This window comes from Sinocyclocheilus anshuiensis, unplaced genomic scaffold (genome assembly GCF_001515605.1).
Source record: "Sinocyclocheilus anshuiensis isolate Anshui unplaced genomic scaffold, SAMN03320099.WGS_v1.1 scaffold527, whole genome shotgun sequence".
NCBI classification, from domain to species: domain Eukaryota; kingdom Metazoa; phylum Chordata; class Actinopteri; order Cypriniformes; family Cyprinidae; genus Sinocyclocheilus; species Sinocyclocheilus anshuiensis.
Window position 1 is genome coordinate 1,416,797 of NW_015548227.1, and position 14,901 is coordinate 1,431,697.

At 34.9% G+C, this 14,901-nt stretch overlaps 1 pseudogene; it reads right to left on the reverse strand.

Moving 5' to 3' along the window:
* Positions 1–1,353: 1,353 nt before the first annotated feature.
* On the reverse strand, positions 1,354–14,484 carry LOC107654421 (major facilitator superfamily domain-containing protein 4A-like; annotated as a pseudogene).
* Positions 14,485–14,901: the final 417 nt, after the last annotated feature.

The window sequence follows — 14,901 nt, forward strand, 5'->3', positions numbered from 1 at the left end:
GTGCCGCTTTTGGAGCGGTAAAAATAGCGGTTTCCCCGGTAACGCTGTACACAAAACAGCACTGCACTCACAAACGCTACTTTATCAGGCATTATGAAATAAAAATGAGACCAATCGGACCAATCACCACAGATTAACGTCACACAAAGGAGGTAACCGTTGAATGAATCGTTTAGGAGTCATTGAGCAAATAAGGTAAAAATAAATGCATATTATAAGACAATAAAAGTGTTTTTTGACCTTGCATGCATGTCAACCTGTTGTTGGGGACTCCCAGAACCAAAATATAAACCTTTCATAACCCATAATAGGGGCACTTTAATATCTTTAGTATCTTAAATATGCTTTAGAAGTTAATAGATTGCTATTTTGTACCCTATTCTTGGAAAGTGCCAATATTAAACTTTTAAGACGCATAAGATTTTCTCATCCTCTAAATGTTGACATGTCATGACTGCACTGCATTTCGAACAATATTTTTTTTCACGAGTAATTTTTTTTTTTTGTGGAAAAAGGGATGATAATCAAAAGTGTGATCAATTCTACTGTTATGGTACTATATTGACACCAAATGTTTTAAATATTTTTGTGCAAATGTATTTTCAGATTGTCTCTAGCAGTTCAAATGTTTACAACTCTGTTCATTGGCATACCTGTTGTACTAATCTGTGGATGTTGGAAGGGAAGGAAGATTTCTACATAAAAAAAAAAAAGAAAAACAGTAACTCGTTTGGCTTGTGTGTCTTCACTGACCTCATTTATGCAGCAATTGTGTTAACGTTAGCATGTCTGACACCTGCGTAAACCAGAAAAACAAATAGAATTTTGCCCAGGCCAAGAGAAATACGCTGACACAGCAACCTCCAACAATCAGGATCGCCCACCTGAACAAAGAGGTCACTGGCTTTAGAGGAACCGTCAGACCTGAAGCCATACAGCACAATACAAGGAAACTTTTCCAGGAAAACGGTAGGATGTCCTTTTCTGACTTTAATCTCTTCACCACAAATGTGTTATGAGCACATCGGCTTTGGCAGAGAATGAATTGGCTACTGATTTGTGAATAAGACTGACAGCCAGTAGGGTTTGAGTGAGGCTGCGAAGAACAAAAGCAACACAATGCATGAGCCCAGTCCAATTCAGATGCTAAAGATGCATTCAAAGAAAACATTGCAGGGCTTTTACACATTCAAAAACATAATAAATACAATTTTTTTTATGTTGTTATTTTGATCCAATAAAAACCACTGATATTCCAATGCTGATTGGTCCGCCTGTTTCTAAAAATAAACATCTTTTCGAAATAAAATAAAAACTTTTCTTTAAAATTGTTATTGTATTGCACATATCCATTGCAGCCATCGAAAATGGTTAAATTGTGACATTTCTGCACAAGATCATTTCATTCATCCAAAATATTTTAATAAAAAAATAAACTTTTAACACTTCATGACATTTTTTTTTTAGCTCTGTCGATAGTCGATGATTTGCATGATCATCCAAGGATATATTTGGTCCTTGATGTCCCCGAGTCAACGACACCATTGTCCCTTTGCTCCCGTCATATTTTCATCCATATTCTCCATTGTTATGGCTCGATGGATGCTTTCTGCTCTGACGTGTCCCATGAGTTCAGCACGGCAGCAGAACAGGTCTTGATCCCATTTTCCTCAAGTCTTTCAGCAGGGGAGTCACCAGGTAAAGCTGTATAACAATCCTAGATGTTAGATGCATCTCACAAATGAATGGTAAGAAGTGTTATTTGATAAGCCAAACTATTAGTTTTAGCTAAAAGGAAAAGACTAGTTTTATTCAGCTGGTAGAGCTTGGCACTCACAATGCCGAGATCAGAGCTTTGATTCCCAATGAACACACAAATGTATACTTTGAGCTCAATGTAAGTTGTTCTGAATAAAAGCATCCACCGATTACGGGCAACAATGTAAATTGAGAGAGTCGACGCACCTTCCATGAAGTTTTTGTGCCTTTGCTGGACGAAGAACAGCAAAACGAAGAAGGCGAATCCCAGGCAGCCGAAGATCATTCCACACAACAGGAAACTGAAGCTACCTTGATTGTGCATCACCTGAGGGAGGAAAGAGACTCAAATCAGCAGTTACAAAAACGTTTTAGAGCAACTGGTAGACCATAACCGCACTAGCAACGCAAAATCATGGGTTCAATCCTCAAGAGCAAGACTTACCAAACCCACGAGCACCTGGAGTAACATCTCACCCATCCCTGCACTGGTCACCATGACTGTGGTGGCACAACCTGAAGAGGAAACACAACACAATCAACTCCGTTTCTCTTTGACTATAAAATGCTATAAAAAAAAGGAAATGGTTTCTTAAAATTATGTTGCAGAAGCATTCAAATGAATTCAATTTCACAGTTAAAATCTCACGACAACTGAATAAAATTTAAGCGTAAATAATGGAAGGTAAGGGCTGCACGGTTTGGGGAAAAAGTCCAATTGCAATTTTTCTGATTAAAAATAGTGATTGTGAATTGAAATGCATTTTTTTTTCATATATAATAATAATAACAACAATAATAATTATAACAACCAAATTAAAATATAAAACTAAATAAGAAATACTGATATTGCAATATTTCACTGTAAAATCAAAATAGTATAATTGTATTTTGCAGTGCAACTTTAAAATTTCAAGACTAATATTTATGCCTGTCCTAATTTCTTAATTTTCAAACATTAAACCACTGTGCTTTTATTATGGTGGAAAAAATGCAGAGAGACCTTATACACCCGACAATGAGCTGCTCAGGGTTATTATAGTTGACTAAAAATAAAAAGAAATAAAATACAATATTAAAAAACTTCAACTTCTTTTATTTCAAAGTTCTCATTTTCATTTAGTTTAAATTTAGTTAAGATAAAAAGTAATAAAATCTATAGAGACATAATAAAAAAAAGATATAATAAAAATGACAAAGACAACAAAATTACTAAAACTTGAAATAAAATTAAAATGAAAACAATATAAAAACAATAAAAATATTAATTAAAACTATAATATCTCAAATGATACTAAAATGACACTAAGCTGCTTGTGTGTTAAAGAACAAAGTGCATATATTTATTTAATTAAATCACAACCTTTGCAATTTCGCTTATTGCAATTATTAAATTGCATTTTTTTTTTTTCTCAGAGGTTCATTTAACACACTGACGATGTCTCGATCAAAAAGCTGATTGGCACTTTTAGGCAGGACTTCCCTTGCAACAGCGATGGGATTTCTCCCAATCATTTTTCTTCAACTGGTCTAGGATTCATATGCATTTCAATATCCGGTACAGTTAAATTAAATATCAGTTAAATTCCGGTCTAGACCTGTAGGGACTCTAATGATAGGGATATTTTTTATAGATAATGACATTTTTTAATCACTCTACCCTAACCAACCCCCATATCTGCGGCGTACAGAGGGCGCTCAGTAATTAGCCATTGATTTGGAAAGAATTCCTCCCAAAGGGTTTGACCGCTGCGTTTAAAAAGGGCCGTCTCCACCGTAAGACACAAAGACCTGTCAGGCCAAACCTTCCAAAAGTCAAAGGCCAACAGCGTAAAGAATTAAACGGGGCTGGTCCTCGGCTCAGCAGTAAACCTTGAATAAATACTGAACTGTGAAACCACCAGCGGTTACTGTCAAATCAATGAAAGCCGTAGACAAAAAGGCGATTTAATGATGCCGGAGACAGCGGCGGTCCATCTGTCGCAATACCTTTGTACTCCAGGATGTCTTCAGTGAATGCTAGCGTGCAGGGGAAGATACTGCTTATAAATAGGCCGAGACAGCAGGTGCTGATGAAGAGGAACACACTACTGTTGGAGAAGATTAGCAGCAGAAGTAGTGTGACTATCACACCCACCTACAAGAGAACAGAAAGGAGAGGATTTGCATTTGGACACGCACCGTCAACGAAGCCTTTGTTACTTGAGGTGAACACCCCTGCTTTATCTGCACAACGAACGGAAATGAAGAGGCCTGATGTCATTAATGTTTGGTGCAAATAAAAGCGTGAAATGAGAAAGGAGCCTTAGTCACACCAGATAAACAAAAGTCCCGACTGGCGAATGGACAGCGCAGAGCGGGATGCAGAACAAGGATGTTTGTTCCTGTCCAAAGTTTTCCTTGCTGCATTGTGGGTGACGCACCTTTTTTTGGTGCAAACCACATTTATAGTCCACCTGACTCGAGAGAGAGTTTGTAATGGACTGACAAATGATGCTTTGCTAAGCTCCGCCCCCCCTTGGTTACTGTTGCTTAGAGGGTGTTTACGCAACACATATTTCAACTAAAAACTGAAAAACTTTTGATGCATTTTGGCCATTCATTTACACAACAACAGTGTTTTGGGGGCCTGAAAATGCTAACTTTTGAAAATGGGTTTCAAAGTGCAAGTTTTTGAAAACGATACTGTTATTGTATTGGTTTAAACTACAAAAACGTGAATTTGTGAAAACGGTGATGTCATGAGCAAACTATTACGTGTTCAGTTTATAGTGCACAAGAACTTGAATGCATATCTATGCAGACACGTAGTGTTTCTTTCCATAGTGATGTCGCCAACTACTGGCCTGGCACGCATATTACAGCACGTTTAGCCGTTTTCTCAGATCCATTTTGACAATGCTTGACATCCGTTTTTAGTATATTGTTGTAGTGTAAATGTACCCTAAATCAAACAAGTTTCACAGATCATCCCATAAGAATGAAATGGAGATTGCCATGACATTTCTTTTTTACCATGGTACTGTGTATTGATGAGCAAAATTGAAAATTAAATAAATAATATATAAAATAATTAATCAACAAATTAATAAAGATACATATATACTTAAATACTATAAATACATAAATAACATTCTTTATATTACATTAAAATTATTATTTTTTAATTTATTATGAGAATTCATTTCTGTTAATTTTCACAATTTTAAACACATTTTATTGATGTATGTATGTATGTGGGTTTTGGGCCTCCATAACTGTGAATTCTTTAGTTACTAAAACCTTTACCTTTAGTTTTATATATTTTTTGTAGAAATCATGATATACTACCATCCCTAAATTTGGAATTATGAAATTATGATTAATGAAATTAATACTTTCATTCAGCAAGGATGCATTAAATTCTGAAAATCCTGCAAAACGTATCATGGATTCCACAAAAAGTATTAAGCAGAAAATAAGCATTATTAATAACTGAGCACAAATAATAACTAATAATAGCGGAGCAGCAAATCAGCATATTAGAATGATTTCTGAAGGATCAAGTGACACTGAAGACTGGAGTAATGATGCTGAAAATTCAGATTTGCATCACAGAAATTACATTTTAAAATGCATTCAATTCTTCAAAATTGTACTAATATTTTACAGTATTATTGTTTTTACTGTATTTTTGAGAAAACAAAATGATATTTGCATACACTTCTGAATCAGCAACAACATTTCTCTCTCTCTTTTATTTTATTTTATTTTTTATAATTTCCATAAAATTGGCTTTAAAACCAAATCAAAGAATCGCACCTGACTAACGCTGAGCAATCGGACAGGTTTAAATCTGTAGGACAGAGGTATGGCTGACAGTCGGCCTGCAGTGATCGCCGCCCAGAAGACGCACGTCAAGTATCCGGCGGTCTTGTGAGGTAGATTCATAGGGGGCGCCACTGCGTAGGTGTACACAAAGCCTGTGTATGAGCCCTGAGGTGCGTGAGATTAAATAATACATGAGTTCAAGTAATTAAGCAAATACTCTTAAATTACAGAGCTGAAACGGCTGTGAAGTGCTAATCCTGCTTACCACTATACCATCTGAAAAGAAGAGCACCAGACCCCCGAGGATATGGATCCCAAAGAAAGACAGCGGAAAGCTGTGCGCGTTGCCAAGGAGACAGCAGCCGAACAAGCCTACATGGCCTGCGGAGACAGAAGAGCAAGAAGATTACAGAAACATACTTTCTGGCTTTTATGCACATCTGACGGCATGCTATTTCTGACATGTGCTTCAACTGTGTTTGTGGTCTGATCCCACATGCTAATTATTTCATCAGTGTCAGTGTTGCAGAAGTGCTTAGGATCTTACTTCTGGAAGTCTCTTTCTGATGTCCAGCATCTTCTGTCAGACCTGTGGTTCCCCAGGTTTTCATCGCTAGCACGTCTCCATCTAGTAAACGTCGACTGGGGTCTGAGCCGCACACGAACAGTCGCTCCCGATACATGAGGATTAGTATCGCGATGGGTACAGGAAGCTACAGAGAAGACAGAGTTATGCATGTATAAAGACAGGTTGATTTGTAAAGAAATGATTCTTTTGAACAGATTTTCTGAAATTATTCAGTTGAACCAGTTTGAAAAGCATACTTAAAACTAATGTAAAGAAGACTTGATGGGAACTATATAACCTTAGACAGCAGTATTAAGTAGTGTAAATTTATTTGACTACACACAAAAAAATGCTAAATTAAACTTCTGATTCATCTTCGTCAGATCAGAATCAGTGATGAATCAGTTCTGAACAACAGTTCAGGAATTGTTTGCATCAACACTCAGATGCAAACATTTCGGTCTGGTATTTAATAAAAATTTATAAACAAAATTAATAAAAATGAATAAAAACCAAATATTATGAATGTTTATTCAGTACTAGAATTTTGCAGTATTTCAGCTCTTACATGAAACATTATTATAATATATAAAACATTATTCGAATTATTATAATATATATATATAAACACTACCAATCAAAGGTTTGGGGTCTGTAAGATTTTTTTGTTTTTCTTTTTGAAAAAAAGTCTCTTAAGGTCACCAAGGCTGCATTTATTTGATAAAAAATGCAGTAATAACTAATATTGTGAAATATTATTACTATTTAAAATAACTGTTTTCCATTTGAATGTATTTTAAAATGTAATTTATTCGTGTGATGCAAAACTGAATTTTCAGCAAAATTACTCCAGTCTTCAGTGTCACATGATCTTTCAGAAGTCATTCTAATATGCAGATTTGCTGCTCAAAAAAACATTTCATATTACTATCAATGTTGAAAACAGTTGTGCTGCTTAAAAGTTTTGTGTGAATCGTGATACTTTTTCAGGTTTCTTTGAATAGAAAGTCCACAAGATCAGCATTTATTTGAAATAGTATTTTTTTGTAACAACCTAAAAGTCTTTACTGTCACTTTTGATCAATTTAATGCAACCTTGCTGAATAGAAGCATTAATCCGTCGGTGTGGAGGTGGACACTGGACACGTTGTGCACATGTCTGCCTGCGAGCTTGTTCCTCAGATGCCTTAATGATGTAGCATTGGTGCTGCTGTTCCCAATCACACAGCTGGTCTCAGACAGGAAGGGGTCAGCGATGAGGGGACTCACTAACGCCCCGAGACCCACAAAGAAGTGAAGGGCCTAGAAGAGATCAGAGACAACCGAGACGAGAAGGAGAATCAGCAATGATGTTCTTCTTCTAAGACAAGATTCTTATGAAGCAAAAGTTTTTAGAGCAACTTTATAAAACATAGTTCTGATTGGATGTTTGTTTAAAGCTGTCAAACGATCCTTGCTTTGTGTCAAGCCCACAATCACTAACGAACATTAATATGTCATGTTTTCAATGCCAAGATGTTGCTTGACACCATAAACTGTCTATATGCTGCTAATTATCCTAACGAATTATATTATTAAGAGTTGTTTATTATTTTATTAATAATAAATTATTTATAAGCATTGATGTATTATCCAGTGTTATTGTATTATTATTCAATATTCTTAGAATTTTTTTCAGTTTTCATTTCAATTTTAGTTAGTAAAATTTTTTATTTCAGTTTTAGTTTTTGTTTATTTCCAGTTAGTAATTTTAGTTTTAATTATTTTAAGTTAACAATTACAAAATACTATTAAAACTAAAAAAACAAAACAGAATAAGCCTCTCAAGACATGCACTATAGTGATTTTTACCATTTTTTTGTACCCAACTGCACCTTTAACGTGGTAAAATCATTAAATCAAGCTCTTTTGTCCCATATTGTTTTAATATGATTTTCAAAAGAATCCATGTGTGAAAGGAGACTGATTATGTTTGATTACACTAAATCTATAACTCATGAAAGTATTGTGCAAGTTTTTCTAATATGATATGATCATATGAACCACATTCCAAGAGAACTAATGGAACAGCAGAAATTCTGTTTCACAACATTGCAATCAAACTTTTTAACTGGTGGAGCAAATATAAGCTGTCTATAAAATATAAATAACAGAAATATTAACTTCTTCCTTGGAACTGGTACAGCAACATCACACTCTCAATTGTGCTGTCGGTCTAATTAAGACTGTAAGACTGGTTTGCTTAAATATTTCTTTTTGTTCAACATTTGAATCCTTTTGTATACTGAGGGTGTATCTCCTTTTTACCTGGAACAATGTACTTTGCACTAACAATTTTTAAAATGACACAGAAATCTATAGGATTACACTGAAACTGGTTTTGTAAATGTCTCTCCTCCTATAGATCAAGCAACCTAAATATAGCTTATTTTTAAAGATTTGCAGTTTGAGTTTTGCATTCTGTATGTATGAGGAATTAATGCTGATGAGAAAAAACACATCAGCTCAAATGAACCTACATTTAATCTACCATATCAATCATCTCCTTAAATATAATATAAATTGCTTAATTTAACACCCACAACCATTCACTACAAAATATGACTAGACACCAGCAATGATGGGTTCAAGTGTAAAATCTGTTTAAAATGCCATATAATGAGATTTACTTAATGACTTAATGAGCATTTCTGAGTGAAACACTGTATTCAATGAGAAAAACAGTGTAGCATGGGACATTGTTCTGTGCCATGTGTTATAAAAAAAACTACATATAAAAACTACATCATAATAACTGTAAGTTAAGACATTTAAAATATTACAGAAGATTTCTATTTCAAATAAATTCTGTTCTTTTTTTCTGTTTTTTTTTACTTTTTATTCATCAAAGAATCCTAAAAAAATATATATCAACGTTTCTACTGTTTTCAACATTGATAATAAAAAGAAATGTTTTATGAGCAACAAATCAGCATATTAGAATGATTTCTGAAGAGTAATGATGCTGAAAATTCAGCTTTGCATCACAGGAATAAATTACATTTAGAATATATTAAAATAGTAATCAGTTCTTTCACAATAAATACAATTTGTATTGTATTTTTTATCAAATCATTGCAACCTGGGTGATCATAAAAGACTTCCTTCCCCTAGCTTTTGAGTGTCTATATTGTTCATAAGAACCCTTTTTGTGTTCCAGAGAAAAGTCAAACAGGTTTTGAGGGTTGGGTTGATGACAACAGAACTTTTCGTTTAAAGAAAATGATCTGTATACATTGCGTGTACAGGCTTCAGACATGAGAATGGCATATTTCTGCCACAGCCTTTCAGACAAACGCTTTGTGCCTATAATCATGCAATTTAATGGTTAAAGATACCTTTTTTTTTTTTTTTGGAAGTTACCGACCAGATACTGACCTGCAGGAAAACTGTGGAGTCTTTCTGGTAGATCTTGACCAGTTGTAGGTTAGAGATGGTGTCAATGATGCCCATGGCAAGACCAGATACCGCCAAGGCAAAGGCCAACAGGAGCAGCTTATGGCATAGTGGGATGATGGCAAAAACCACAGAGATGGTGAGGCTGGACACAGCCAACGCTGACAAAGAACTCACAAGCCTAAGAGAAACAAATGAGATGTTAACAAAACCATATTAAAATAATAGTACTAGATAGGGCTGTCAAAAAAAAATTTGAATTTCGAATATTCGTCGAATTTAAAATAAAAATCTACATTCGAATGCAAAAACGTTGCATTCGAATTTTAGGTGTGCCCCATGCAGCCTTTTATCAGTGGCGCACGAAATGCGACGACAATGTAATGTTTTTGTTAGCCTATCCAGTTGAAGCCACTAGATGCGGCGCTGCTACGTTATTCATTCAAAATATAGCAGAAAAAGAGAACAATCAATGCGGGGAAGATGTTGTTTACGTCAAAACCGAAACCAAGCTGTTCACACAGAACGCATATTCATCGCATTTTCTAGAGGGACATCTATCAACGCTGCACTCATGTCTCGCACGAGAGAGCGGCATGTTTAGAAAGCTATGTAAAATTAATGTAAGTTCAAATTTAAAAAACATGTCTCGAGACTTTATGGCAGTTTTGCCCATCCCACTGCATCTCAAGTTTTTAAATGAAAAGTACTTTTTGTGATTGGTTTTCGGTCCTTTGTATTAAACTATACATACATGCATGATGCTGTTTTGTTTCTAATTGTTTAAGCAACTTTATTAATTATATATGGTTTATAAACATAATTTTAAACATTATGCACTTTTTTTCAAAGATAGTCATGTTATTTTATTATGTTTTGAAGAAACGTGCATAATATTTTGCTCGATGCGCCCTCTTGTGGCCTCAGGAGAGAAGCCAAAAGCTTTTTTTTCCCCCTAACTGAAATTGTCTTTTAAATTCAAATATAATTTGAATATTGATAATATTTAAGTAAAAAATTTGAATTTAGTTTTTCAGCCATTTTGACAGCCCTAGTACTAGATGACAGCTAGTTCAGAATACAGCTCGGAGCCTTCAAAATGACTGCCAAAAATACAATGCATTTCTCTAAGGGTAAAACTTTTTATAGTGGAAAAAGTAACTTCGTGCACATGTAGTGGTATGTTACATATAAGGAAAAGTTTCAAACAGATCCCACCTGAAACAGCCTCAGGTGAATCTTTTCATATCAAGTTGTTCTGTGTGGCGTCTCTGTGATGGTGCTTAAGGCGGGATTTTATTTCTGGACGTCTCTGACTTTATATTTCACCTTGGCCCAATTCATTTCTGTTAACATGGCTTATCAAATGCTGCTTCTACCGATAACAGATGATACCTGGATACGTGACACTTGCTTACTTTCTACCAGTTTTATGCTTCTTTCACATGTTATCAGAAATGTCCTACTTCCCACTTCTGAATTCGTAATTACGAGTTTATCGTGTTCATGTGCTTTGTTTTCAGAAAGAACAGGAACCATGGATGACACCTGGGGTGTATTCCAGAAAGCAAGGTTAACTTACCGTCACATATACCCTGAACTCTCGGTTTATTAACCCAAACCTTGCTTACTTGAGGTATGCTGGTTCCAAAAACGCGTCCGGGAGTAAGTTCAGTCAACTCAGACTATGTTCACGGTTAACACACAAGACATACTCAACAGAGCGACGAATCGACGAGTCACCATGGAAACCGACGCTAAGAAAAAGCGCGCCATGCTGCTTCTTTCTTCTTTTGTTCAATGGTCATTTACATACTTACTGCATATCGCCACCTAATTGATGGTTGTGCAATCATTTTTCAATATTTTTCGTTTAATCTTTTAATCACTGAGAATAAGAATTATATTGTTTGTTTGATGCTAATTATATAATAAGAAATATCACATATGTATTTTTATTATACATGATAGAAAATACAGATCCACGATGTGTGAGATGACAATAAAATATAATAAATATATTCAAATAAAATAAACATTACTTTGTTACATTAGTGTTTTATAATTAATATATCGCCAACTATTATTTATGACAATAAATATAATAACATATTAGAATAATATAATATTACCTTATATATTACTTATAATAGTGCTAGCTATATTGTAATCATATATAATATTATAAGGTCACACGTGCTGATTGCGCTGAAGTAAACTAACCCTGAAACATAACCTACCCTGGAGCAGGTTATGTTCAGAGAATAAGTTGCTATGGCTACTTACTGACAGTTACCTCTGTTTTTGGAACCACTTACCCTTAAACATACCCGGGTATGTCACATAACCTACTTCCTGGAATACCCCCCAGGTTCATTCTTTTCTATTTTGGAAGGAAATCTTTATTAAGGTCTAAATATATTGAAGATATTCAGTATCCAATGGATTTTGAATCAAATGTAGCATCTCATTTGTTGTCAACCACATAAACATTACACTATTGTATACATTCACCAAGTTTCAGTCAAATAAATGCTGTTTTCACCTAAATAAATACACAGAATATGCATCAAATGATTATTTTTTATACATGCATATATACAGTGGGTACGGAAAGTATTCAGACCCCCTTCAATTTTTCACTCTTTGTTGTGAAAAATTTAAGGGGGTCTGAATACTTTCCGTACCCACTGTATATATGACTGTAATGGCAAGAGAAAGCAATGTGGATGTTGTGGGAAAAACTAAAATCTAACAGTATGCAATGGTTTACGGCACCTCAAACTTGGAAACTCAGGCATAAAAATCATCTAAATATGACTTGAGAAGCCATTCAGGTACAATTACCAACTAGGAAACTTGTATTTATGATAATTCCGATGAAGGCAGCATTAAGTTGCATGCCACAAACTGGAAAACCAATAGAGCAGAACAGATGAAGGAAACATGGAGAATGATGTGTGGTTAAATATAGTCAGGACTGTAAAACAGAGATAAAGATCTTTTACAAGTGTACCATACCCAAATCCACAGAGTTAAACAAAGTAATATGATTATCTGTAATGAAGAAAACAAAAAGAAAAGGACTAGTGTGACATTGAGAGCACAAGTTTCCAAATAAAAGCAATTAAAGAAGACCTCAGGGTTAAAACATGACTAAAGCAAGAGAAAGCCATGCTTGCTAGAATCCTCATGGTTTTACTTGTTTTTCAGTCAATAGTACATTTCCATGGTACAGTCTCAGAACTGTAGGGTGACCGGCAAAACAAACTGTAAAATAATATGAATATCAGCAGTTTACTGCACAGAGGAAATATTTGCTCATAGCCATAAAAATCACTCAGTTCTTCCTTGAACGTGAAGTTGCTTTAAATGAGCAAATGTTGTTCCAAACCTTTTTGAAGCCACTTACAAAAATGAACTTTACAAAAGTTAATTTCTTTATCTGTCAGGCAGAACAACAACAAGGCAGTGTGTTTTAATGGCTCCCGACCCAGATAACTGAAACAGCACATCTTTAACGAGCACATGACCACTACAGAGTTTTCCAGAGACAGGCCACGGATGGGTTAGAAACCGATCAGTCCTAAGAAATCAGATAATGATATGTGTTATGATGATTAAAGGCTGCCAAAAACTCACGTAGGACACACTTAAAACGCTTTATCTCATGAGGAAGAGTAAGATACATGACTGGGAGGGGGAAAACAAACAAAACTTCTGTCATCACGAGACTAACTTGCTGTTTAATAGCTTTTAAGGGCAACTGTATCAGAAAAAATTGACTGAATAAGTCTAGGGAAAGTAAAACGTAAATTGTTCATTTTAAAACAAACAAACAAATCTTTTATATTGTGAACAAAGAGAAGTGATTAACAGTAGAGATACACAATATTTACATTATCAACATTGGTCTGAATAGCCAATATTGGAGGCAGATAATAAGCAGGGTTTTTTTTTCTATGCCAGGTTACAAACGTAAACAGTTACCCATCTTTTCTATTATATATTAATTAACAAAAATGATTAGCAGTATATCAGTAATTATTATCAGTATAGGGCTAAATAAATAAATAAATTACTAGATAGAACTATAAAATGATAGATAGATAATCTCTTTTTCAGTTCCTAATTGTTTTGAGTAAGGCTACTAACTAAAAGTTTTTCTTAAAAACTGTAAAACCACATCTGTGATATAAATACTACGTAAGTGATGCACATTACAGGCCCATTAACCCTTTTTATTCAGCATAGATATTTAGGGTTTAAATTTACATATGTTTATACGGGAATGTCTGTAGGGGTTATAATATCATTTTTTTCTCATTTAAAATTTTTTAGAATTTTTAAAAGTATCAATAGCCTATATATTACATTAACATGAGATCATAATAGCTGCATGTGTGGGCCTAATCTAATAATTAAGGTCGGGTATATTAACTTGGGTATTTTAAATTTAAACAGTTTAAAATTAATTTCAACATGTCATAGCCTACTACTGAAACGGGTTGACATTGCATGTCACCCACTCAAGAATAAACGAATAAAATATCAATGTATTAATACATAAACTGCAGTATATCTCTCCAAAACACTCACGTTTTACTGAAGAATCCTCCAATGGTGCTTCCAATAAAGAGGAAAAACTGTTGGGAGAAGAAGACCAGAGTGATCTCCTGTAGCGTAGACTGAGTCCGACATCTCAGGTCCAGGATGGTCGGCCCCAGAAAAGCGACACAGAGTCCAAAACTAAAGAACACACTCCAATATGTGAGAGTATGCTGCCAGTTACTGCGGAATAAAGCGGAGATCCGTTCATTAAGCAGCTGCTTCATGCTGGAGAAAGTTTCTGAGGTGTTTCCTGAGCAGTGGAATTCATCTCAGGCGTGAGAAGAGACTTGTCTAAAGTGAGAGTCGAGTGATCTGAGTGGTCCGACTCGCAAACCAGTTGTTCATTCAAATCGGTTCTTTGGAATGATTCGATCTAAACCGACCCGTTTGTGGAGAAGCGCTGGTAAAAATATTTTAGTCAAGTGATGTTTTATCTGTGTGTGTGTGTGTGTGTGTGTGTGTGTGTGTGTGTGTGTGTGTGTGTGTGTGTGTTGGAAAGTCAAAGAAAATCATTAGTAAAATTATAATATTGTACAGCCTCCCATTAGACATACATTTAAACACAGCCTATTGGAATCGTTATCAACGCGAAATTTGAGGCTACAATTAAATAAAAAATATACCAGCATATGACGACCACCAATAACTAAATTGACAGAGACTAGCTAGTTCATTAAAGCGAACCGATTCGCTAAAATTATTTGAACTTCCAACACTAT